The sequence below is a fragment of the Carassius carassius genome, chromosome 48 (genome assembly GCF_963082965.1).
Source record: "Carassius carassius chromosome 48, fCarCar2.1, whole genome shotgun sequence".
Classification (NCBI taxonomy): Eukaryota; Metazoa; Chordata; class Actinopteri; order Cypriniformes; family Cyprinidae; genus Carassius; species Carassius carassius.
In genome coordinates, this window is record NC_081802.1 from 21,411,001 (window position 1) to 21,437,173 (window position 26,173).

Genomic DNA, 26,173 nt, shown 5'->3' on the forward strand with positions numbered 1-26,173 from the left:
GAAGGTGAGAGGTTCTGCTGTCCGTAGAGACCGAGCGAGGACAGGTGCGGGTGCAAGTTCCGTGCAACCATTAACAGCACATGAGGAGAAGGCACTGGCGATCATGGGAGACACAGCCTCACATGGAATCCCTGGGGGGATTGACGTTAGAAGAGGTGACGCTGAAAAGGCCTCATGTTCCAGATAAACGCCACCCCCCAATGTGCCATGCTCCCCAGACACCGAGCCACCTGCAGCACTCTCCTCACCTGGCAGCACCGAGTCGGAAGGGTGCACTACGCCACCACCTCCCACGTCTTCGCCAGGACTTCGCTACACGACACCATGACGTCGCTCCATAATCTCACCATGTCGGTGTAGCGAAGAGTTGGTGAACCTTGAAAAGGAGAAGTTGGTCGTGTTGCAGGACATTTGGCACCAGTTGACCGAAGGAAATGAGCTCGCTCGCCAGTCTCTGGAGCTGAAGAGAGCCAAGCTGGAACTGGCCAAGCAGCAGCATGCCCTAACAGAGGCGCAATTCAACAGGCCCTCAATCCCCGTGCCAATCTTGCTGCCAGCTGAAGGTGAGCCAGTTGTTCTTGGTTTATAGATTTTGATGTTCCTATCCTTTCCTCACAGTTCCTAATCTGATTTTGGTATGTGTTTGTCTTTTATAGATGCTGAGCAACAGTCACACCAGTGACCGTGTCCCTGTTTGTATGCGCATTTTCATTAAAAATGTATCATCAACAAGATTTTATGTCATTCTGTCATCCTTAATGAGTCAACAACTGATTATCTAATGCCATTGGAAACCTATGCATCATATCTTGCTCTATCTATGAGATACCTTATTTATCCACAAGTAAAATTAAGCAGTGTCAATCTAATTGTACATTCAGATATAAAGACTCGTTTGAAGAGGTTGCGTAAAGACATTAGTTTGTAATGTACATTATCTGTAATATAAATGAATGAAGATGAATCAGCAATGTGATGTGGTAATTTGGGCATATGCCAACTTTTGACTCCGAAATTCTAACGTGATAAGAGTAAAGAATTCAAATCACACACAGAACATTTAATGGATGCAATGTTTGAAACTCCCGTTTCAGAAAACTAAAAATTCCATCATAATACGAATCAAAAGAAAAAACCATTCAATCATGGATGATGGCTAATGATAGCTCAGCAAGTTAATCCAAAAAGTAAATATAAGTCAACCAAAACGTTTGCAATCAAAAGCTGCCTTGCCTCAACCCCGGCAGCGTGCAGGGCAGCCCTCTGTGGAGGATAAAGGACCTCAACTTCTCCCTCTCCATCTTCCTCCTCATCCGCTTCCACTTCCACCTCCTCCTCCTCCCCCTCCGGAATAGGTGCGCCTCCACGCAGAGCCATGTTATGGAGTATTGCCGTTGCCACCGTAACTACGCAAGAGCTGTGAGGCTTCATGCGCAGTCCTCCTGCCGACTTGTGCAGGCACCGAAAGCGCAGCTTCCAGATGCCAATTGCACACTCGACAACGTTGCGCGTGCGAACGTGTGCAGCATTGTAGGCTCTTTCAGCCCGAGTCTGTGGGTTGGTCAGCGGTGTGAATAGGTATGTTCTCAGAGGGTATCCACTATCCCCGAGGAACAGGCTCTGACCAAACCCCTCTCTCTCTCTGCTTGTTCACCCACGGCAGAATTGGCCCAGACAAAACTGTCGTGGGTGCTGCCTGGCCACCTTGCCACCAGGTCAGAGATCACACCCCTATGGTCCACTATAACCTGGATGTTTATGGCCGCGTATCCCTTTCGCGATATGTACGTCTGATCAAGCACTGATGGATTGGCGATAGGGATGAGTGTGCCATCCACCAGGCCCAAGACTCTGGGGATGCCAGCAATGGCATGACAGCCCTGGTGCACCTCCTGGATCTCCTGACGTGTTGCCGGCAGCCGGATGTAATCTCCGGCATGGCGCAGAAGGGCGTTGGTGACAGTGTGGACGCACCTCCACACAGAGGTCTTGCTTAGTCCGTAGCCCTCTCCCACGACCTCGATGAAGCTCCTGTAGCAAAAAACCTTAGCGCTGCAAGCAGCTGGACTTCAGGGCTTAAAGCAAAATTCCGCCGTGTTTGCCTGGCAAGCGCAGGTCTGAGAAGGTCCAGCAGCTCCATAATGAGCTGTCTTGGGAGGCGAAACTTTTTGAATATAGCCACGTCAGGCAAAATGTCAAAAGGGCTTAAGTTTTGCCGAATAAAAAAATTTACATGGACTAAACGGCTCCTTTGCCGGCGCCGTCTCTGATTTAATAAAAGGACACGTTGGATCGCTGCCATAGTTGGTCGCTTACTGGACACCACCATGCTTACCCATTTATAGATCTTAGCCATTCAGAGCCAAATTGTTTGCCAGATTTTAATTATCAAAAGTGATTGGCAATTTAAACGCTTTGACATTACGAAATAGCCTAGGCTAATTACCACCATGATACCAAATAAAGTCAACTTCATAAATAGGCCTGTATCCATTGCGAACATATTTTATTATTAGTCTTAAAATGTCCATAACATAAAATCATTGTTGTCATACCATAGTTTGACTTGTACTGCGCTGCGCTGATGTCTAAAGAATGCTGCACAGTGGCGGAGACTAGCGTCTTGAGCTCAAACAACGCTAAGAGAGAGCTTACGAATGGTCCAGACCAACCTTACGAAAGTGTGACTTACAGAAGATATACTTAGCGTACGAACGTGTCGGGAACCGTGCCATAAGGTTAAGAGAGAGGTTAAGGAATAGGTTAAGAACTACTTAGTGATAAGAACGTTTTGGGGAACAGGGCCCAAGTGTTTAACACGTCAACATTTTAGACAAGCTATGATATACCTTTCTCTCACAGTTTCTTGCAAATATCAAGACAAAAAGGACTTAACACTATATAAATGGGGAATCAATTTTTTTTTGTCAAGAATGCTAAAAATCACATGCTAAATAACACTGCTGCTCCTTATTTCATGCCTCATTTGTTCTCATATTACTCCAGACAATGGCATATGCCTCATTTATACACCTAAACAGTTATCATTATTGCTTATTTATTAGCTTTGTACATCTGTTAAGATGGTACATACAGGACAAAAATGCACCTTGTGATATTCCCAAATTTAGCATAACAGTTTCCCTTAACCGTTTCCTTTAAAAATGAAGTTAATCCAAAATTTATCTAAAATAAAAGAACCAGAGCTATGAAACTGAAACAAGTGCAATGTATTTAACATCCACCAAGGATTCACAGACAGGGGAATTTTGGTTATTTTGCATTTGTCACTATTGCTATATTGCATATGTTCCCATTATACAGAGTACAGTATTTAGTCACATTTACAGGATACAGTATTTTATAGTTAAAAAAAGGTTCCAAAATGATGCTGTGAAAAAACTTATATTCATCATACAGTACCCAAGCTCTCAGTCAGTCAGTCCCAAACATAACAATAAGCAGGATTATGATTTTTTTAGTAAGACTTTTGAAATGTGGCTTTAACAATATGTTCATGTGCAAGGTCGCAAAAACGGCCTATCCATAAAATATGAGCTGAAATCATTCATAAATTGTCACATTTTGCTTGACTGAATTGAAATGATCAGACATACAGTATATGATTTGACAGTAAAAACAGAAGTGAGAGTAAGATAGATGGCAGCTGTACATTTCACAGATACAAATATATGTAGATTTAGACAAAAATGCAAAAATGTGAAAATTGATTTCCATTACATTGCTATATTCCATAATATGGAAGTTCCATATACAGTATTCATCCATATATTTATGTGTTGATTTTAAAGTTAAGTGTATAATTCTTGTTCCACTAAGGGCAAAAAATTTTTTCGAAGCATTTCAGCATTACCAAGTAATGTAATGCTAAATGTATCCAAATCTGTTCTCATGAAGAAACAAATTCATCTACATCTTGTATGTACTGAGAATGAATATATTTTCAATAAGTTTTTATTTTTTGGTTAACTTTTGCTTTAAATGTTATTCACGGAACCACTGATGTCAGTATTTTTTTTTTTATATGTGAAAGCTGCAGCAAAAGGTTAAAAAAAAGAAATATACTAGTTGAGGGCCGTTTGGCTTTGACTATAACAGGACCAAACCCCTGTTTCCCTTCAACCCACCACATCAGACATCAAACCTACTTAGGAGAAAATTTTGTCATCCTTTTCTAAATCTGGAGAGTCTGACCTTGAAAAGTCAAACAGGTTTGAAGATCCTGAGGTCGTTTTGTCTTTGAGAACTTGGAGCATCTCAGCGAGCTGGCCTTCTAGTGCACTCATTCTGCTGCTGAGCGAGTGGATGTCTCCTCACAGCTCCTGCTTCAGTTCCATAAAGCAGGTCTGAAGAATCTGTTCTGGAATGGGGCAAAAGGCTTGCTTGCCCTCGGGCTGCAAAGGGCTCTGATTCTGAGGGGTTCTAGCACTCCCGTCTCCCATATTGTCGAGCTGCAGATCGCTCTTGGTTATGCCACTGTCACACGAGTCTGTCTTCTTGAGGGACATTTGGTCTTGCGACTTAGTTCTGTCTGGAAGCATCTCCATGGACTCGGCTTTGGACACAGAACACCAGGAGAGATCAGACTTGGCAGTGGCATCTTTAAACCGACCCCAGCCTTTGTTTTTGGGAGGTTCTGCTGACTTGTTTCCTGTACAGTTTCCAGTAGGGGCCACAGGAGTGTGAAGTTTGGTTCGACATGAAGTTCTAGATGATGAGGAGGTGGACACAGAGGTAATCGGTGTGGCTGGACTTTCAGTGTTTGTGACAATGCTTGTTGACATGATCTTGTGTACCACAGTCTCTGCTTTGCCTCTCTCTAAATCCTTCTCTCCCTGACTTGTTCGCTCCGCTGCCAGATGGGCCTCCTTCTGCTGACGGAATCGCTGGAAGAGACGCCGCACAGGGTGATCAGGAGGAAGATTCAGAGGTGCTTCGTTCTTCCTTCGCAGCATTTCCTCTTCCTCCCGTTTGGCATCACTCATTTTACGGAAGAGGATCTGTGTGATTCAAACAGAAGGTTATATTATAAATGAGGATGAACTCAGTTTTTAAAGAACAGATTATATGATAGCTTTACATGAAGAAAATTACTTGAAAAACATCCAGTTTTTTTTCAGGTTCGCATTAAATACATCATGTGATTACCAAAATACAGAAGATGCATTTGAATGTGTTGAATACAACATAAATTATATTTGAGAGCTTGGGCAGAGGGCAAGATTTTAAGCAAATAATGACCGTTGGTCTGAATTTTGCTAATAGCTAAAGTATTAGAGAGCCTGGCACAAAGCAGGAATTAAAGCTTAAATATATAGTGTGTGTGTATGTGAATAATATTTATTTTAAGCTTTAATCCTGCTCTGTGCCAGGTTTTCTAATACAGGTGAATCTCAATAAATTAGAATGTCGTATAAAAGTACATTTATTTCAGTAAAACTCAAATTTTGAAACTTTTGTATTAAATAAATTCGATGTACACAGACTGAAGTAGTTTAATTGTGATGATTTTGGCTCACATTCTCAACAAATTAGTATATGGTGACATACCAATCAGCTAATCAACTCAAAACACCTGCAAAGGTTTCCTGAGCCTTCAAAATGGTCTCTCAGTTTGGTTCACTAGGCTACAATCATGGGGAAGACTGCTTATCTGACAGTTGTCCAGAAGACAATCATTAACACACTTCACAAGGAGGGTAAGCCACAAACATTCATTAACAAAGAAGCTGGCTGTTCACAGAGTGCTAAATCCAAGCATGTTAACAGAAAGTTGAGTGGAAGGAAAAAGTGTCGAAGAAAAAGATGCACAACAAACCGAGTCAACCACAGGCTTTATGAGGATTGTCAAGCAAATTCGATTCAAGAATTTGAGTGAACTTCACAAGGAATGGACTGAGGCTAGGGTCAAGGCATCAAGAGCCACCACACAGAGTTGTGTCAAGGAATTTGCTGAACCATAGACAACATCAAAGGCATCTTGCCTGGGCTAAGGAGAAGAAGAACTGGACTGTTGCCCAGTGGTCCAAAGTCCTCTTTTCAGTTGAGAGCAAGTTTTGTATTTCATTTGGAAACCAAATGTCCTAGAGTCTGGAGGAAAGGTGGAGAAGCTCATAGCCCAAGGTGCTTGAAGTCCAGTGTTAAGTTTTCACAGTCTGTGATGATTTGGGGTGCAATGTCATTTGCTGGTGTTGGTCCATTGTGTTTTTTGAAAACCAAAGTCACTGCACCTGTTTACCAAGAAATTTTCAGCATGATTTGGTACCTGCCCACACTGCCAAAAGCACCAAAAGTTGGTTAAATGACCATGGTGTTGGTGTGCTTGACAGGCAAGCAAACTCACCAGACCTGAACCCCATAGAGAATCTATAAGGTATTGTCAAGAGGAAGATGAGAAACAAGAGACCAAAAAATGCAGATGAGCTGAAGGCCACTGTCAAAGGAATCTTGGCTTCCATACTGTAACAATATAAAAACTTCACAATCACGGTAAGAAGGAGGCAGGAACCGGCAGACATTCCAATTAAACTTTAATAATAAAATAAACACAAAACAGCACGACAGCCCCTCACGGACAACTGCCGCGCACAAACAAAACCAAACACAAAACAAAGCCCAGGCCTGGTCCTCTCTCGTCCTTCACTGTCGTCGCTCCTCTTTTCAGTAATTGCTGTGTTTCTTGATATTGAAAAAGCCTATGATATGTTATGGAGGGAGGGTCTGATGATTAAGTTGGAAGAGATGGGGGTAGGCGGAAGAATGTTTAATTGGGTTAATGACTTTCTTAAGCAAAGAGTAATAAGGGTGAGAGTAGGAGATACTATATCATCTCCAGGAATAATAGAAAATGGTACTCCTCAGGGAAGTGTGATAAGTCCAGTACTTTTTATAATAATGATAAATGATATATTTAGTAAGGTGGATAGGAGTGTTGGTAGATCACTGTTTGCAGATGATGGGGCTTTGTGGTTCAGAGGGAGAAACAATAAGTTCATTATGGGGAAAATGCAGAAGGCTGTGGATGAGGTAGTTAAATGGTCATATAAGTGGGGATTTAAGCTATCGGTGGAGAAGTCACAAGTTATAATATTTTCCAACAAGAAAGTAGGTAATGAATGGAAGTTAAGGATATATAACAGGAATATGGCACGAGTAACATCAGTTAGATTCTTGGGAATGTGGCTAGATACTAGACTTACATGGAAAGAACATATTGATAAGATAGTGAATAGGTGTAAAAGAGTGTTAAATATAATGAAATGTATGGCAGGACAAGAGTGGGGAGCAGATAGAGGGGCACTTCAAACAGTATATATAGCAATGATAAGATCTGTACTAGATTATGGAAGTATAGCATATGGGTTGGCAGCAAAGTCACAGTTAGAGAAATTGGATAGAATTCAAGCACAGGCATTGAGAATTTGCTGTGGAGCATATCCAACAACACCTATAGCAGCAATGCAAATAGAGATAAATGAAATGCCGCTTAATATTAGAAGACAACAGTTAATGGCTGTGTATTGGACAAATCTTAATAGTCAGAATGAGGTACATCCAACAAGGAAAGTATTAGGAAAATGTTGGGAACAAGGAATGAAGAAACATAAGAGTTTTGGGTGGGTGGTAGAAGAAGATATTAAGGAGATGGGGATAGACAATTATAGATGTGTACCAAGAGTAATATATATGCATACTCCTATATGGATTATTCCTCAGCCGGTAGTAGATTTAACATTACTGAAGATAAGACAGAATGAAGGAAATAATGAGATGGAAGTAATGAGAGCAAATGAGTATTTAAGAATAACGTATGGAGATAATATACAGATATACACAGATGCTTCTAAAAAAGGAAGTAGAATAGGAGTGGCAGTCAATGTGCCAAAGTTAATGGTGAAGAAAAAAGCTAGAATTAGTGATCATTTGTCGGTGTATACAGGTGAGTTGATGGCTATTCTGCTAGGAGTACAAATAATTAAGGAAAGGAAAATTCAAAATGCAGTCATATGTTCAGATTCTTATTCAGCAATAATTAGTATTGATAATCAAAAGTCAGAATCAAGACCAGATTTAATCATGGAAATTCTTCAAAATCTCTTTGAATTGAACCAAATTAAAATAGAGGTACAGTTTATGTGGGTCCCAGCGCATGTGGGAATTAAAGACAATGAGGAAGCAGATAAATTAGCTAAACAAGCAGTAGATGAAGAGATGGTAGACATTGAGTTACAACATAGTTTAAAAGAAATTAAATCAGTAATAAAAGAGAAAATGAGTAAAAAGTGGCAACAATATTGGGATAATGAGAGTAAAGGGAGACATTTATATGCAATACAAAAGAAAGTGGGAAAAGGTAGAAAAAGAGGGAGAAATAGAAGGGAGGAAAGTATAATTACAAGACTAAGGGTGGGACATACCGGTTTGAATAAAACATTACACTTAATATCTAAGCATCCAACAGGTTTGTGTGAGAAATGTGGACAGAGTGAAACTGTAGAACATGTGATTATTAATTGTAATGGGTATGATGAAGAAAGAGAAGTGTTAAGAGAAGAATTATGGAAGAATGAAGGGAAAGAGTTAACATTAAAGAATATATTAGACTCAGATATAGGAAATAGTATGGTTAATGTGTTGTTTCAGTTTTTGAATAATACTGGTTTAATGAAGAGAATATAGGATTAATATGTATTTAGGCTTGTAGAGAAAGGTAGAAGATGTGGATGAGTATAGTGTGAGACAGGGTAAGTAGATTTGGAGGTAAATAAGGTTACGGAAGGTTACGGGAGTTAAAGGGAAGTGGGGTGGAAGCGGGGTGGAAGCTGGAGGAGCTGAAACCAGTGGGTTTTTTTTTTTTTTTTTTGTGGGGGGGGGGGGGGGGGGGGGTGATTAGAAATGTTTCTGATCCAAGATCCAAGCTACCGGGTGATGGCAGTAATGCACTGTTAAGTGCGGTTGCCAATAAAACAAAAGAAGAAGAAGAAGAAGAAGACAATCTCCTGAACTCCAAACTGAATGTCAGAATGGGAAAGAAACGTGATTTAAGAAATTTTGATCATGGCATGGTTGTTGGTGCCAGACGGACCAGTCTGAGTACTTCACAATCCGCTCAGTTACTGAGATTTTCACGCACAACCATTTCTAGGGTTTACAAAGAATGGTGTGAAAAAAGAAAAACATCCAGTATGCGGCAGTCCTGTGGGCGAAAATGCCTTGTTGATGCTAGAGGTCAGAGGAGAATGGGCCGACTGATTCAAGCTGATAGAAGAGCAACTTTGACTGAAATAACCACTCACACACAACTTTGAGGCGGATGGGCTACAACAGCAGGACCCCACCGGGTACCACTCATCTCCACTACAAATAGGAAAAAGAAGCTACAATTTGCACGAGCTCACCAAAATTGGACAGTTGAAGACTGGAAAAATGTTGCCTGGTCTGATGAGTCTCGATTTCTGTTGAGACATTCAGATGGTAGAGTCAGAATTTGGCGTAAACCGAATGAGAACATGGATCCATCATGCCTTGTTACCACTGTGCAGGCTGGTGGTGGTGTAATGGTGTGGGGGATGTTTTCTTGGCACACTTTAGGACCCTTAGTGCCAATTGGGCATCGTTTAAATGCCACGGCCTACCTGAGCATTGTTTCTGACCATGTCCATCCCTTTATGACCACCATGTACCCATCCTCTGATGGCTACTTCCAGCAGGATAATGCACCATGTCACAAAACTCGAATCATTTCAAATTGGTTTCTTGAACATGACAATGAGTTCACTGTACTAAAATGGCACAGTCACCAGATCTCAACCCAATAGAGAATCTTTGGGATGTGGTGGAACAGGAGCTTCGTGCCCTGTATGTGCATCCCACAAATCTCCATCAACTGCAAGATGCTATCATATCAATATGGGCCAACATTTCTAAATAATGCTTTCAGCACCTTGTTGAATCAATGCCACATAGAATTTAGGCACTTCGGAAGGTGAAAGAGGGTCAAACACAGTATTAGTATGGTGTTCCTACTAATCCTTTAGGTGAGTGTAAATGTGTACTCATTAAAAATGCTGGGTTGTTTTTTCAACCCAAATGCTGGGTTGAGACCACTGGGTAGGAAGTGGGTTGAAAATTGGTCTTGATTATAACCCAGCGGCGCTGGGTGGGGAATGTGAAGGAGAGCATGCACGTTAGAGTCCTGAAATAATTCACAGGCGGTGTATGTAGCGTTTGTTAGGATTTGCATACAACTGGACTTTTCTTCCATTTAAAAGAAGCCCATCACATAGCCTACACTGTTGTTATTGTTTAATTTAACACTGCTAAGTAGCCTATGTGTGCTGAACAGGGCTTGTTTGAACCCAAAATTGTCTGATGTAGGCTAGACGAAATTGCGTTACTCAGTTTTGTGGTAACGTTAGCCATGTTCTTTATGTACCAGTTTTTTTGACAGCTTCGGCTGAGGTTGTCCTTGTGTTAATGCCAAAGGCCATGTAATAACTTCTGTATGACCTGGCAATAAAATTTGAAAAAAGTGTGTCTAATGTGATTGGCTTAACTGATTTGATTTCGGGTGCGGGTCAGGTGTCGGTTCTATTTTAAGCGGGTCGGGTCGGGTGCGGATTTTAATTAGTGCTGCTGTCGGAAAACAGGTCGGATGCGGTTTTAAGCACTGCGGGTACGGATGGGTGCGGATTTATAAAATCGGACCCGTGCAGCTCTCTGACGCACGTCACATCAACATAGGACGACACCAGTTGGAGAAGCCACCATTTTCTCAGCGTGAAAGTAGCGAGAAGCGAGTGAAAGACATTATGGTAAGTAAAGATTCAAATGTAATGTTATCATTCATTGTTTATGTCTGGGAGTATTTTAAGGTTTCATGAAAGGCGGAAATAAAAGAGCTTATATTGAAAAATGCGCGGACGCGGTTTTCGCCTCAGAAACGGAGGTCTTAATGGCCTCTTTTACTGAATGGAAGAGATACTTTTAATATAACATCTGTGAGTGTCTTTTGTCATATTTACATAATATTGTACAATATCTGCACTTTTTGAGGTGTTAATAGACTGTTATGGTTACAGTTACACTCATGGTAATTTATCTTATTTTTCGCGTTTAACCTAAATTATGTAATAAAGACTAGCATAATTATTTTGAGGCTGTTGAAGTGGTAATTGTTAAAAGTAATGCTTTGCATGTAGTGTTGTCACGGTACCACAATTTCAGTATTTGTACCGATACCAGTGAAAATCCACAGTTCTTGGTACCAATTTCAGCACCAAAGCAAAACACAAAAATATGCTAAAAAATAAAAAATAAAATAAAAATTTGCAATAAAAATAAAACCAATACCATTCTGTCACGGTTCATGAATGCACCATCTCCTGCTGTGTTCATGTTACGTCATGTTGATTGTTTCATGTGGGTGTTACCGCTGATCATCTGATCAGCGGCAGCTGCAGCTCATTCCAACAGTCTACTTAATGCCCTGTCTTTCATCTCTTGTTTGTCAGATCGTTGTTTGAGGTCCTCGCTGTTCATGTCTGTTCGCCCTTCAGTGTTCCTGCTCATGCTCTGTTTCCTGTTCGGCCGCTTCTGGATTACCGCCACCATTCACGGATCTATCACCACCATCACCTCTACCAACGCACTCAAATCACCCACTCACCTGTCTGTGCTGCCGTCGAGGTCCCTGCGTCACTCTCCAACATCCATTCATCACAACCTCCCTTCAATAAACTTCATTTACTTGAATTTGCCTCCTGTCCTCCATTACAAGCGTGACACATTCTTTATACTTATTTACAATTGTGTTTTTCTACAAGTAATATAATTATGAAAAACAGTAAACAAGTTTCACCCAAATGTAATTTGTCTACGAACTGTGTCACATAGATTCCTGATTGTGCAGATAGCTGGTCAACTGATCAAAAAATAGGCACATGTAATTTACTATGGCACAGTAATATATTTTTCTGATCATTTGGAATGAGAATAAAAAGACAACAAAAAACAACAACAATCAAATACAAACAAAATAAAAAATAAAAAACCTTGCAAATAAGTTCAAACATCCATTCAATATCTATTATTTCCTGAATATTACTGATGAACTGATCAAAAAGTAGGCTACTGTTCACATGCGTTTTACTACTATATAGTGTAGTAATGATAATATAATACTTTCTCCTGTTTTATTGTTGGCTTCCTGTTTTCTGATCATTTGGAACGAGGATGAAAAAGACACACACACACACACACAAAAAAACATGCAAATAATTTCTAACATCAATTCAATATGTAATATTTCCTGAATATTATGAAATTTGAGATGGTGATGTCATAATATGCAAATTAGATTAGTATATTTACACCCCACATAAACATTCGATCATGCCAAACATTTTTCTAATTGACAGTAGATCTCTATCTTTAAGCCCTTTCAAGTCAAAATACAGCGTTTTTTCCAAAAAAAAACCTGGATCCTTAAGGGTTTATTAATAAAATTTCAACACATTTTATTTTTTCGTAAATAAAGGGGATTTGCTATTAAAATGTAAACATGGAAGAAATATTGTGTGATTTATTTCTTTAAAAAATAAGTTTTATATATTTTTTCAACAGTAGTAGCAGTATCACATACATTCTACTAAATAAAAGTAATATTTGTAGCACAATGCCTTTATGTAAAAATAAAGTACCTTTTAACTGACACTGGTTTTACTCAAATGAAACTATAAAATGCTTGTGAAGTGACTCAGAACAGGTCTGGTGATGTTGTTTATGTATTTATGTTATATTTCAGTCTATGTAGTAAACAAACCCGCACGTCTCTGCCATTTATTCATTCACACAGAGCATTGAAAATAATGTAAATAATATATCCACAATATATATACACCAGCTGAAATGTTTTGAAATCACTTGTACCCTGCCTGTTTAAGAAAAAAATCCAGCTCTGTGTTTTAAATCCCTTACGTCAAAATGCTCCTCTGTCGGTCACGGATTATGGAGAGTTAAACATAAATCTATAGGGGTGGTTGGATTTATTCACGAACTTTAAAATATTAATTTGAAGCTTCTTTCTTTTTAGATTCTTACAGCTTTATCATAATAAGCTGTATATTAACATATTGGGATAAAACCGGTAGTTCTATGTGAAATCAGACATTTGAGCTCCCCCATATAGTCAAAATGGCAGAATCAATAACACCCCGCAAATATTCGACTGTTAGATTGGTAGTCGAATCAGGCTCCTCGAATCAAAGCATCGATTCGTCGACTATTCGGGGTCACCCCTATACAATATATCAAATTTAACAAAAAAGACTAATTTGATTTTAAAAGTTATATTCAACAAATGTTCAATGCTTTATTTATACTGTACTGTACTATACTATACTATACTATACTATATTTAACAATGTAGCTGTTAATGCCATACTTTTCTGCATTTCTTCTTACATGCATGTTACTTTTTGAATGTTTTCTCATTTTTAATAAATATTTACCTTTTGATTTTAAAATGAACAAGATTTGTAGGTTTAATGCCCAGCTCAATTTGGGTTCATTTTAGCCCAGCAATGTAGTCATTTTAAACCATAAAAAAGCAACCCAGCATGCTGGGTTGAACATAATAATCTAACTTGTTGGGTTAAAATAACCCAGCATTTGGTTGCCAAAATAACCCAAATTGGGTTGTTTTCAACCCAGCAGTTTTTAGAGTGCAATCTTTTTATCTGTCTGTCTGTCTGTCTGTCTATGATATATAGGTAGGTAGGTAGACAGTATAATTCAGGAATGAACTTGAGCAAACCTCAATAAATAAGACCTGCAAATATGATTGACCAGTATATATGTATATATTTTTTTTGATATTTCAGCTAAAAAATGTATTAATTATTTAAAAAAATTCCAACATTATCTTTCTTCTGTCATTATCTGTCTTTTGTCATTGTATTTCTTGTGAACTTCATTATTCACATAGAATTAGAATTGTTATTGAAACTTTTTCGTTATAGTAATCATCCTTGTTGTGAACAGGCTTACAGACAAACAGCTATATAGTTCATATTCTATTCTATTCTATTCTATTCTATTCTATTCTATTCTATTCTATATCAAATTTCCCCTCACTTTATTGATTTGAGAATCCATACATATGCAGTCTTATATATGACATTTAATTTTAAAAAAATTATGTTTTTTAGTTTAATTGTGAGCGATTTCGTTATTAATAATTTTCAGGTTCATTTTTATTTCTGTTTTTATTTATTTCTAGTTTGCACTCTTAATTTAAATGTAATTGTAAATATTAAATTAATGTTTGTTTTTAATCTAATGTTTTATTATTATTATTATTATTTTCAATTAACAAAAACATTTTTATTAATTTAAGATTTAATTAACAATAATAACCCTGAAAAAAAGGCATACAGGAGGTTGAGTAAATGATGAATTAATTTTCTTTTCTTTTTTTTTTCTTCTTCTTTTGTGAACTATCCCTTTAAAAGTAACACATTTGAACAGACGAACATGAAAGCACAGTCAGAACACCAGTGCATTTAGTATTCAGAGAAGCTCACTGTCCCTACAACTGCCACATGAGTAATGGAGTGCTATAGGGATTGTGTTTGGGAGAGGGTATAGATCTTCCAGCTCGGTTGGCTTCATAATCACTTCAATGTAAAAAGTGCTTACACAGAGAAACGAGACGTGAATTTAAACAAAGCAGTGTGCAGCCTGGCTTCAGCCCCATCTCCACATGGACGCAATGTAGCTGACAAACTCTAAAACAAAAGCAGATGAAATAGAAAAGCTATCACCCACACCAGCTATAATATTAATGAAAAGCTGTCAAAATCATTCTCGGAAAAAAAGCGGTAAATGAACGACTCCTCAACAGCAGAAGGAAGGACAAAGATTTGACAGCCAAGAGGAAAACAACAACAATAATAATAATAATAATAATATAAAAACGAATGAAAAGTCACAAAGCTGAAGGGATTTGATCATTCAAATAAGTTCATATAAAGGAGGTTAGATCATTTTTTTACAGTTTAGTCTGACTACAGCAGCTAGGGTTGGGGCTTTCACACATATTTATAGCCTTTATGGAAAATGTATGCCTTTTTTGGAAACATAATTTTAAATAGCTGCATCCAAAATTCATCGCGAAATTTGATGAGGAGTGTTACATCCCTAGGATGTATGTTTTTTTTAATGAATTGTTGAGGTATGTATTTCCCACCCTTTGGGGTGTGGTTATGTATCCTGTGTGTTCTCTCTCACTCTCTACCGCTCTCTGATTGATAGGCAGTTCAAATTGCCCACAGGTGGTAATCATCCGAGTGTGTGCTGCAATGGGGCTGCTACAAAAGAGCAGAGGGAACACTGCTTGGGAGAGGTAGATGTGGATGAGTATAGTGTGAGACAGGGTAAGTAGATTTGGAGGTAAATAAGGTTACGGAAGGTTACGGGAGTTAAAGGGAAGTGGGGTGGAAGCTGGAGGAGCTGAACACGCAGCGCCAGTGGTTTTTTTTTTTTTTTTTTGGGGGGTGGGGGGGTGGGTGATTAGAAATGTTTCTGATCCAAGATCCAAGCTACCGGGTGATGGCAGTAATGCACTGTTAAGTGTGGTTGCCAATAAAACAAAAGAAGAAGAAGAAGAAGAAGAAGCTTGGGAGAGGCTCACTTCTCCCCTGCTCCAGACCTGCATTGTGTTCCTCCGTTGATGGTGTAATGTTAAAATAGTTGTTAAGTAATTTGAACCGAAACTGAAATTGTATTCCTGTGCACAAGTGGTGTGTTGAAGCCACAGAGTGTAGCACATTTATTTTCTATTTTTATTTCTGTTAAGGTATTAAGAGGTATTGTAACTCACTTTATTTGATTTATCATTAGTATTGGAGGCTGTAGGGAGAGGGTGCCATTTTATTTTGTACTCATGTTTATCCCTGTTTTTGGTTAGTGAGGCAGTTGAGGAAAGCTTTTGTTGTTGATTTCTTTTTTTACTTGGATAGATTATTTAGTACTCCCCCTGCTAGTCAGCTGCTGTTTTGTTTGTTGTTTTGGCCAGGCCCTCTCCTGAAGACATTTATTGCTTCCCTTTATAAATAAATTACTTATTTACTTACTAAGTGGTGGTTGTATTTTCTGGAGCAGAGGACTGAGGTGATTCCTCCACATTTCTTTTATTTATTCCTTTATGAGTTTTAGCTAATCTGTTACTCCCACTCCCAACCCTAGACTGGGAAAGGGGATCGTAACAAGTGGGGGCTCGTCTGCTCGTCTTTTAACTGTCTATTGGTAAGTACTCTTTCTCTCAAATTGTTTGACTGTTTTCAAATGTAGGTGGGGAGGAAAGTGTTGCAGGCATAGGCATAATGGAGTTTGACTTTACTGAGTTTACTCTTTGTCCTACAACAGAGGCCTTTAATCGTTGTACTAAAAAAGATCTTATTTTGGTGGCGGAGTTCTTCCATATTGATATTCGAAAAGATGTTACAAAACAAGTGCTTAAGGATGACCTGTTTGGGAAATTGGTAGATGCTGGTATTTTGCCAGAGGACTCTGAGGGTGGTGTTGCGGTTCAGTCTGACGAGGTAGCGGAAACCGCTGCTGAAAATGTGAATCTCAGCTCTGTGTCTCATGATCCTAGGATTGCCTTTAAGTTAAAGGAAATGGAGCTTTTGATTAAAAAACAGGAATGTGAGGCAGAAATGATTAGGCTTCGTGTAGTAGAGACTCAGGCTGACCGAGACATCCAAATACGTAAACTGGATCTTGAAGCAAAGCGATTAGCTCAAAAGCCAGTTCCATCCCCGCGTACTACGCCTCCATCCCTCTCATCACCTTTAAAATCTTCTGGCAGTACAGATACGCAGGAGTTTTCTCATTCGCCCTCCAGTGATACTTTTGATGTTAGTAGGTACATAAGACTTGTGCCTCCGTTTAAAGAGACGGAGGTTGATTCCTACTTTGTTGCATTTGAACGTGTCGCTGGTAAGTTGAGATGGCCAAAAGATATGTGGGCTCTGTTACTCCAGTGTAGCCTAACGGGGAAAGCACAGGAAGTTTGTTCTGCCCTTCCTATCGAAAGCTCTCTTGACTATGACATCGTTAAGTCTGCAGTTTTACGAGCATATGAACTTGTCCCTGAGGCCTATAGATAGAAATTCCGCACTCATTCGAAAACAGTCAACCAAACTTATGTTGAATTTGTGAGCGAGAAAAGGATTCTTTTTGAAAAGTGGTGCCTGGCTTGCAAGGTTACTTCCTTGGAGGACTTGCAGGAACTGATCTTGTTAGAGGACTTCAAAAATTTTATTCCTACAGAGATTATTGTTCACTTAAATGAACAAAAAGTGTCGATGCTAGCTAGTGCTGCAGTGTTGGCAGATGAGTTTGTGCTGACACACAGAAATGTCTTCTCAGCCCACACATCTGCCAAACTTCCGTTGATGCATGCAGATGCATGCTCGTCTAAAAGTGAGACGCAGTCTAAAGTTGGTCGTAAGTTTGCGAGCGGTGAAGAAAGGCGTGTCTGTTTCTTCTGCCTTGATCCAAACCATTTAATTTCAGACTGTAAGGCTTGGAAACAGAAAAGAATGGCTTCCAAACCCAAAAATGTAGCACTGGTACAAACTCTAGGTAATGTGAGCTCTCTTAGTGAAGAGAGTTATCAGCCTTTCTTGTTTGAAGGCACAGTTTCTCTAGCTCCCGATTCTAGTTGTAAATCGGTAACAATCTTGCGTGACACTGGTGCAGCCCAGTCCTTCATATCTGCAGCCGTCTTGCCTTTTTCCGCTGACTCGTTTACCGGTAACGACATTTTAATTCGTGGTATTAATATGCACCGTGTGAATGTACCACTTCACACTGTGTATCTGAAGTCTGACCTTGTGAGTGGGCCGGTCAGCTTAGCTGTGCGCCCACAATTACCTGTTGAGGGGGTTGATCTGATTCTGGGAAATGACCTTGTGGGTGGCACTGTCTTTCCTAGGCCAGTTGTATCCTATAAACCTAGTACCACAAACAACCCTGATTTGGCAGTGAATTTCCCCTCTGCATTTCCCGCTTGTGCCGTTACCCGTGCCCAGTCAAAGAAATTTGAGGAGATGGTGGATCTCTCAGATTCCTTTTTGGTTAATGGTCCTAACTAAGTGGAGTGTGTCCTGTCTATAATCCCTAACCCTGACCCTGCTGTAGCTCCTGAGAAATTAAACTCTGAAACCCCACTGAAGGTAGATAGAGAACACTTAGCTGCAGCACAGAAAGCAGACCCTTCCCTAGCCGAGTGTATATCAATTGCTAGCAGCGCTACCCATGCATCTGATTCAGGGGTGGTTTACTTCTGGGAAGGTGGATTGTTGATGCGTAGGTGGAAGCCCCAGCAAGAGGATTTAGGTTGGCAGGAAGTGCGGCAGATTGTTTTACCTGCTGGTTATCGGCAACAAGTTTTGAAACTTGCCCATGAAAATACATTGTCTGGTCATATGGGTATAACAAAAACCTACCAGCGAATTACCAGGTACTTTTTCTGGCCTGCTCTTAAGTCAGCCGTGTCCAGATTCTGTAAGTCTTGTCATGTGTGCCAGATGGCAGGTAAACCCAATCAGAAGATTCCACCAGCACCCCTGTGCCCTATTCAATCTCTGGGTGATCCGTTCGAACGCTTAATTGTTGACTGTGTTGGACCATTGCCCAAAGCCAAATCAGGACAGCAGTATATATTGACCATTATATGTGCTACAACCCGTTTCACTGAGGCAGTTCCGATACGTACATTGAAATCTAAAGTTGTTGTAAAAAAATTGCTCAAATTTTGTACCACTTTCGGATTGCCAAAAGTAATTCAGAGTGACCAAGGGTCAAATTTTACTTCGAGAATTTTTAAACAGGCTCTCGAAACACTTGGCATAAGTCACCAAATGTCTACAGCGTATCATCCTAAGTCCCAAGGGGCTCTCGAAAGATTTCATCAAACCCTGAAAACACTGCTGCGTCATTATTGTGTGGAAACTGGGAGAGATTGGGTAGAGGGTCTCCCTTTCCTAATGTTTGCAATTAGAGAGTCCGTGCAAGAATCTCTTGGCTTTAGCCCATCTGAACTTGTGTTTGGCCATACAGTTCGCGGCCCTCTGAAGTTGTTAAGCGAACAATTGTTGGAACAAAGTTCTAAACCGGTTCCTGTCGACGATTATGTCACTTCTATCCGTGAGAGGTTGCACAAAGCCCGAAGTCTTGCCAAACTTCATCTTTCCTCTACTCAGACTAAGATGAAGGCGCGTTTCGACAAAAGGGCTGTAAAAAGAGACTTTCGCCCTGGTGATTCTGTGTTGGTTCTACTTCCAACCCCTGGTTCCATCTCACAAGCAAAATTCTCTGGTCCATACCTGGTTGAAAAGAAGTTAAATGACACCAACTTCCTTGTAGCTACTCCTGATAGAAAATGTAAGAGCCGTGTGTGTCATGTAAACCGACTTAAGACATATGTAGACAGAACTCACTATGGAGTGAATGCAGATCAAACCGAGGGTTCACCGCTGACTGCCGCTATTGCCACTGTGGGTGTAGTGGCAAATTACTCCTTGGAGGAGGATGGCGTGATGTGCTTTGATGTTCCAATTTCCTCTACTCCTCTGAAGAATTCTGCTGTTCTGAAAAACCTTTTCCGTTTCCTTTAAATCTTTAGCCTGTTCAACAGAAAGATGACAATCAAGTTACCGAATGCTTTTCCCACCCTGTTTAGTGATGTGCCCGGTAGAACAACTGTGTGTGTGCATGACATTGATGTTGGTGATGTAACCCCTATAAAACAACATCCTTACAGGGTAATCCACAGAAACGTGCGGTCATGCAGACCGAAATTGAGTACATGCTGCATCATGGAATTGCTATGCCCAGCCAGACTCCTTGGAGTTCCCCTTGCTTGCTTGTACCAAAGCCTGATAATAGCTTTCGGTTTTGCACTGATTATCGGAAGGTCAACAGCGTAACAAAACCTGACTCTTTTCCCCTACATAGATTGGAAGACTGTGTTAATAGAATTGGCTTGGCAAAATATGTTACCAAATTAGATATGTTAAAAGGCTTTTGGCAAGTGCCCCTCACACAACGTGCCTCGGAAGTTTCTGCTTTCGTCACCCCTGATAGTTTTCTGCAAAACAGAGTCCTAGCTTTTGGGATGCGAAATGCGCCTGCTACCTTTCAGCGCATGATGAGTCGAATATTGTTCGATGTACCAAACAATGAAGTGTATCTGGATGATATTGTGGTTTATTCAGATAACTGATAACAGAGTGACCACTTAAAAACCATTGAAAAGGTTTTCGAACGCCTGGCCGTAGCTTCCTTGACACTAAACCTCGCTAAGTGTGAGTTTGCAAAAGGAGTTGTTACGTACAGGTCCTTCTAAAAAAAAAATTGCATATTGTGATAAAGTTCATTATTTTCCATAATGTAATGATAAAAATTAAACTTTCATATATTTTAGATTCATTGCACACCAACTGAAATATTTCAGGTCTTTTATTGTTTTAATACTGATGATTTTGGCATACAGCTCATGAAAACCCAAAATTCCTATCTAAAAAAATTAGCATATCATGAAAAGGTTCTCTAAACAAGCTATTAACCTAATCATCTGAATCAACTAATTAACTCTAAAGACCTGCAAAAGATTCCTGAGGCTTTTCCCAGAGTGCTGTATCAAGGCACCTCAGTGGGAAGTCTGTGGGAAGGAAAAAGTGTGGCAAAAAATGCTGCACAACGAGAAGAGGTGACTGGACCCTGAGGAAGATTGTGGAGAAGGACCGATTCCAGACCTTGGGGGACCTGCGGAAGCAGTGGACTGAGTCTGGAGTAGAAACATCCAGAGCCACCGTGCACAGGCGTGTGCAGGAAATGGGCTACAGGTGCCACATTCCCCAGGTCAAGCCACTTTTTAACCAGAAACAGCGGCAGTAGCGCCTGACCTGGGCTACAGAGAAGCAGCACTGGACTTTTGGACTTTTTCAGCACGACCTGGCACCTGCTCACAGTGCCAAAACCACTGGTAAATGGTTTACTGACCATGGTATTACTGTGCTCAATTGGCCTGCCAACTCTCCTGACCTGAACCCCATAGAGAATCTGTGGGATATTGTGAAGAGAAAGTTGAGAGATGCAAGACCCAACACTCTGGATGAGCTTAAGGCCGCTATCGAAGCATCCTGGGCCTCCATAACACCTCAGCAGTGCCACAGGCTGATTGCCTCCATGCCACGCCGCATTGAAGCAGTCATTTCTGCAAAAGGATTCCCGACCAAGTATTGAGTGCATAACTGAACATAATTATTTGAAGGTTGACTTTTTTTTGTATTAAAAACACTTTTCTTTTATTGGTCGGATAAAATATGCTAATTTTTTGAGACAGGCATTTTGGGTTTTCATGAGCTGTATGCCAAAATCATCAGTAAAACAATAAAAGACCTGAAATATTTCAGTTGGTGTGCAATGAATCTAAAATATATGAAAGTTTAATTTTTATCATTACATTATGGAAAATGATGAACTTTATCACAATATGCTAATTTTTGAGAAGGACTTGTATTTGGGCAAGCAAGTAGGCCAGGGAATGGTTAAACCAGTTGAGGCAAAAATTTCAGCCATACTCCAGTTTCCTGTGCCTTGCAACAAACGTGAATTAAGACGCTTCCTTGGTATGACTGGATATTATCGGAGTTTCTGTCCCAATTTCTCTCCCGTTGTCTCTCCACTCACAGACCTTCTTAGTACAAACAAGAAGTTTGTGTGGACTGGTGATTGTCAACTTGCGTTTGGGGCTGCTAAGGATCTGCTCTGTCATGCCCCTGTCCTGTCTGCCCCAAACTTCAAATTGCCTTTTAGATTACAAGTGGATGCAAGTGCTACAGGAGCTGGTGCGGTCCTACCCAGATAGCAACAGACTCCGGGGCGAATCCGCCTTCAAGTCGCCTGCTCCACTGTACGCTCGGATTCAATTCGACAACGCGCACAGAATATGCCCCGCCTCCGCACAGCGCACTGTCAGTTTGCGGGCTCGTCACAGACGCTGGGCGGATTAACTGACCGGACACGCCTTTTTCAATTATCATCATCACTGAATCTTTCTCCTCGCTGTGGAAAAGCTGGAGCCGACAGGTCGGTGAAGACTGAACACGGTAAGAGTAGTTAAAATATGCTTTATTTGAACAGTTGTATCCAGTAACTTTACCATTAATTGATTTTTTTGAATGTTTGTAATTAAAAAAAATGACTGTGGCCAAGTTAGCTCTTCAGTGTCATTAGCGTTAACTCAGATTTGAGTAAAAAGTAAAAGATTTAATAAGCTTTTTAAATAAGGTTTCAGTCCAGTGTGACCTAAACGCAAATTTTCACTCCTTTCGAGTAAAATAGCAGGCAAGCTAATGTTAGGCCTAACGTTAGCTGTTTTTTTTTCACTGAACTTCTAATGTTAGTTGTTTGAGTCTATTTTTTTGTTTACATATGATATGACTATTCTCCACCTCATGTAATGTTGTTTCAGATCATTATTTCATATCATATTAATTCATAATAAGTTACCGTGTGTGTGTGTGTGTGTGTGTGTGTGTGTGTGTGTGTGTGTGTGTGTTCTGTTGCAGCTTACAACTCATTCAAGTGCCACCAGTGTGTTTTTGGAGTATTTCTTCTTTCTATTTCATCTTTCATTTGAGGAAAGTAAGATTAAAAACTTGATTTTGTCAAATACTGATAATGGTCCACAACTACACCTTTTAACATGTAATAAATGTGCCATTTCAAAAGATTCATACCATTATTTCTTACCATATTAATTCATAATTAATAAGTTACTGTTTGTGTGTGTGTTCTGTTGCAGCTTACAGCTCATTCAAGTGCCGCCAGTGTGTTTTTGGAGTATTGCATCTTTCGATTTTATCTTAAACGAACATCTGAGTAAAGTAAGATTTAAAGTAAGAACTGTTTTAAACTGGATTTAGCCAGCTATTTTGTCAAATACTCATAATTAGGGCTGGACGATTAATCAAAGTACTCGAAACCGAAATTCAGAACCTCTAACCGACACAATTGAAAGTAAAACACAGAGATGGCACAGGAGCAGTGAGTCTTGCGTCTTCACTAAACTCTGTCAGTTGTATGTGTTTTATGGTTTGTGTATTAGCCTACGGTTTGCCAGTTTAGACATTCAAACGATTTTATGATCCGATGTGTATTATATCGAGCTCGGTGCTCATGCTCAATAATTGAGGTAAAATGTTTAATTAATCGAGGTTTTGATTTTAGGTCATAATCGTCCAGCCCTACTTATAATGGTCCACACTACAACTTTTAACATGTAATACACGTGCCATTTGTTTTCTAAAGATTCATACAAGGTTAAAAGTTTAAAAACCTACGTTTTAGGCTGTTTCTTAGGTTGTGTTTGTTATTGGAAACGAGATTTGCATTATATATGACACTGTGGAAAGCAGTGATGGAGTGTACATAGTATACAAAGAATTTTCAGAGAAGTTTTTGTTTAAAAACCTACTTTTTAGGTTTACAACCTACTTTGTTGGTTTCACTTTCATGCATCGGATTTAATCAAAATATCTTAATTTGTGTTCCGAAGATGAATGAAGGCCTTACGTGGGTAGAACAACATGAGGGTGAGTAATTAATGACAGAATTTTAATTTTGGGGTGAACTAACCTTTTAATATATAAGAAATTGACAGGATTTTTGTTACATTTTAGATTTCTTCCCTTGCAACTGTTGGGGGCCATGACACAAAACATGTCAGGTGGAACATCCTTTCCAGCATGTTCCATGATGATGTTGGGAAGCGGATCAACTGGAAGGGTGTGAATGGGGGAAAAAAGTATTCAGCCAGACGGAGTCCAAGAAGTTCCTCCTGTGTAAGTAAATGTGGGAATGTCAGCGGGAGCAAACAGTTCTGACGCACACATAACGAGCAGGTACGAAACGCATAGGGCGAGGGAAGATTTTCCACTAGTTAATCAATCGCAGATGGTTTCATTATCTTGGCCGGATACAAAAGTCTGAGAGGATAAAAGTAATAAAAGCATAAATGTGTCTCCAAATATACCTGGGCGACCCACCCAAGTAAAGTCTATGGTTGCGTCTCAATCAGTTCCCTAGTTCAGTAGTCAGGGCACTGATCAGGGAGTCAGCCACATTAATATACATGATATACTGATTCATCGACTTAGGATGCTTTTGGAATTGACTTTGTTATTTGACATGAACGTTTAAAGCTGCATGCTGATTGGCTGTTGTCGCATATTTTTGCTGTATGATTGGCTCTTATATTAATCCATATCGAGTAAAAATGCCTAGGGCTTCTCATCATTATCGACATATTTTATCGCAATTCAATATAATATCGTTTATCTGCACAGCGCTATGCTAGAGCGCCAAAAGTTACATATTGTACCTAATAAATGTCAGGTTGTACACTTGTTTTAAAGGCAGTGGTTATTTGTATCCTTTAAAAAAAAACATAAAAAAAAACCTTTTTTAATTTTTTTAAATGAAAATCCGCTTGTGTATTACAGGTGCTGTGAGAGAGCCATGTATCACATGCCACCACTGATGAAGAAATCACAAAACACACAATATATAGTGGGTCAGCCTGGCAGCTGATAAGGGAAGCTCAAGGAACGTCCCACTGTGAGCACCCAGCAGCAGAGTTCTTCAGAGCTTCATTGTTACCTTCAGTGTTTTGAACAGTTACAATCAAATAAAGGTACAAGGTTACTATTTTAGATAAAAAAGAAAATTTTTTTTATTGTTTTTGTTTTTATTCAAAGAATCAACTTGTTTTTATTTTTCTATTCAAAGAAAATTAAATGAAATCCAGTTTCTACAAAAAATTAAATAAAAAAAATTAAGCAGTACAACTGTTAACAAAAAAATGTTGCTCAAATATTTACTCTTCTTAATGTTGTAAAGTCTTATTTTTCATTAAATAATAATAAAAAAAATTGGTACAATTTATGGTTGCATTTCATTTTCTGTAATAATTCTATTCAATACCAAATTAATGAACATAATTAAACTAAAAATAATAACAGTAATTACAGATTGTAAATGCATTTACAGTCTTTTTATAGTTTTATTGTAACTGGCTAAAGATTTCATCATGTTTTATTAATATTAATAAAGGCAGACATTAAATATTCAAGCTTTTATAGAGCAATCCAGTCTATCTGATGTTGGTCCATTTAGATTTTAAATATTTCTGTGTAGCGAGTTGTGACCAGAAAACTAGTTCGAGAGTGATCTGAAAGGTATCCAGACCAAATGACCCACTTAATAAACGGGTCCAGATCAGATCTGCGGCGGATCAGGTGCTTCATAAACGGGTCCAGATCGGATCTGTGGCGGATCAGGTGCTTCATAAACGGCTCCTGATCAGATCTGCGGCGGATGAACTACCTTATCGGCGGACACGGGGCAGGTCTGCCCCGGATCTGATCTGGATCCACAATCCTTATCTGTTCCGGATCCGCTGCGCTGTGCAAGTAGACTCCGTTCCGGACCCGTTTTGCGGATCCGTTCTGGAGCTTGTGATACCTCTGGGGCGGATCCGTTGCGGAGTCAGTTTGCTATCTGGGTACTTACAGGAGGATGAGTACCATATTGAACATCCCGTTTCCTACTTTTCTAAGAAGTTCTCAAGAGTACAACAGAACTATAGTGTAATCGAAAAGGAAGCTTTGGCCTCATTACTTGCTCTTCAGCATTTTGATGTATATGTAGGGAGTAACTCCAATCCTATCGTTGTATACACTGACCATAACCCTTTGGTGTTCCTATCCCGTATGTCAGGTTCCAACCAGCGATTACTACGGTGGTCTCTCGCTGTCCAAGGATATAATCTGGACATCCGTCATAAGAAGGGTGCTGAAAATCTTATGGCAGATGCTCTCTCCAGAGTATGAAATTGTTCCGACACTGACACTTGTATCCTCTATACAAGTGTAAATGGTATTGTGAATGTGTTTACTACAAACTGTGGTTTGTATTCTTGGTGGTGGGGGTGTTACATCCCTAGGATGTATGTTTTTTTTTTTTATTAATTGTTGAGGTATGTATTTCCCACCCTTTGGGGTGTGGTTATGTA

The 26,173-nt window shown here is 39.6% G+C and overlaps 1 pseudogene; it reads right to left on the reverse strand.

Annotated features, from left to right (window-relative positions):
- Positions 1-4,169: 4,169 nt before the first annotated feature.
- LOC132131859 (potassium voltage-gated channel subfamily H member 1-like) overlaps positions 4,170-26,173 on the reverse strand; it is an 82,198-nt pseudogene continuing 60,194 nt past the window's right edge.